At 42.7% G+C, this 2,076-nt stretch overlaps 1 protein-coding gene across 4 annotated transcripts in view; it reads left to right on the top strand.

The window, feature by feature from the left end:
* TENM2 (teneurin transmembrane protein 2) overlaps positions 1-2,076 on the top strand; it is a 1,406,199-nt gene that overhangs the window by 1,350,325 nt on the left and 53,798 nt on the right. The gene's annotated exons all lie outside the window — the stretch shown is intronic.

The raw sequence follows: 2,076 nt of genomic DNA, 5'->3' as shown, positions 1-2,076 counted from the left end.
TCAGAGTTAACTTGACAGCAACTAGTTTGACTTAGGTTTACACTCTAGAGAAACATGACTATATACACAGACATGAACTCTTAACTAAGACTGTTTTCTAGTAAGAGTCCCAGTTTAATGAATGCATAGTCCTGATTCATCATCTTTAAAACTTTATTTAAAAGTTACTTGGAAACTCATAATTTTTTTCTCTCTTCATCTGATGAGCTGCCTTACACACACACACACACACACACACACACACACGAGTATATATATATTATTGTTGTTAAGTACAATCGAGTCCATTCCAACCCATAGCAAGCCTGTATAGGGAGCCTGTATAGGGTTTCCAAGAAGCCGCTGATGGGCTTGAACCAGCCTTGCGGTTCAAGCCGACATCACAGTCCAGCATATTAACCCACAGTGTCACACCAGGACTCTGAGTGTATTTGTGTATGTATATGTATGAGTCAGAACCTACTCCATGGTACATAGCAACAACAATGTATAGTGGGTAAATCCACTAATCTCAGATTCTCCATTGTGATGATGGTAGTGTAAGATCTTCTTTTACCTCCTAAAGATATGATCAATTCTTTTTACTCTGTGGCTCTTTGTAGACATGATCAGCAAATTGACAGTTGAGCCGTAAGGCACAAACAGTACTTCCTGTTGGGACTATGAGATTGAAACATGGGAAAGACTATAGAGTTTCTGTTGATGAGTATTTGAGTGTAACCACCAGCTGTACACTTGATTTAATGATCACACAGGTGGTGTCCAACCCCAGCAACTGCTCTGTCACTAGGGCTGGACTGCAGAAGGACTCTGTAGGCTTCAGGGGTGGGTTTATCCTCAGATTGTCCCTCTTGTGGAGTAGTCCAGAAGGCAAGGGTCTGACTCAGTAGCAACCCAAACTGAGTTGGGAAGTGGTTATGGATTTAGTTCATTCCGAGTGTCAAACCAATGAAACCAGTTGCCCCTGAGTCAACTCCAATTCAGGGAGACCCATGTGTGTCAGAGTAGACCTGTCTTCCATCAGTCTTTCAGTGGTTGACTTTTCAGAAGTAGGCCCCCAGATCTGTCTTCCAAGGTGTCTCTGGTGGACTTGAACTTCTTTTTGCTAACCCTTTTCACCACCCAGGGAGTCCCTACATGCATGGCTTTAAATACACAAGGCTATTGGAAACATCCATCATCATTCATTGAGAGCTTGAGGTTGGAGATTCCACTCTTCCCACCCTGATTCATGAGGAAAAGTGGAATTGCCTTCTCTCTGCATAGCACTGTCTAAGAGAGGAGACTTTGATCAGCTCAGCTGTCACCGTCTGACATAGTCTGTATTTTAACTCTTGTTTATTTTTGTCCTCCACTTGTAGTATGTACATACCATGAGGTCAAGGATTTTTTGTCTATTTGTTCCCAGCCATATCTGCAGTGCTTTGAACAGTGCCTAACACATAATTGTTGTTGTTGTTGTTGTTGTTGCTGTCAAGTCGGTTCCGACTCATAGTGATGAGCACTCAATAAATACTGGTTGGGTAAACGAACCAAAGGCAGCCTCCAGCTCTCCTTCTGAAAGGCCTATCTGGTTCCATTGTGTTGGCTTTAAGACCCCATCTCTGTGACACATAGCTCCTGGCTCCTAAGTGTAGATGGATTTGCAAGGAAATCTGAATCTGCAAATACTCCACTGGAAGAGATAGCAGAGCAGTATGCAGCTACATTTTCTTTGAAGGTTAAAGAGAACTTGATTTTTTCCCTGTGGCTCCTCAGATCCTGGTTCCAACTCCAATTCCTTATTCCCTGAAGGTAGACATTCTGGCTCCTATTACTTCTCATAAGGAAGCAAGGCAGCCTTCGTATTTTAAATGTCCAGGAAATACAATGGAATTGAATTAAATCCTGGGTCCCAGAGAAGGAGGCTCCTCTACACAGCCCCTAGTGGCAACAGGAAGTAGTGTCATTGTTGGTTACTGACTGCTGTGGTAGATAAGGAATACACAGAGTCATTGTACCAAAAGGAAATGGTTAATGTTCAGCCATTTCAAGAGATACCATATGAACAAGAGCCAATGATACTCAGGGAGGAAG

The sequence above is a fragment of the Chrysochloris asiatica genome, unplaced genomic scaffold (genome assembly GCF_000296735.1).
Source record: "Chrysochloris asiatica unplaced genomic scaffold, ChrAsi1.0 scaffold00071, whole genome shotgun sequence".
NCBI classification, from domain to species: Eukaryota; Metazoa; Chordata; class Mammalia; order Afrosoricida; family Chrysochloridae; genus Chrysochloris; species Chrysochloris asiatica.
Note: the sequence above shows the minus strand (reverse complement) of the source record. Positions and strands in the feature narration are given on the sequence as shown.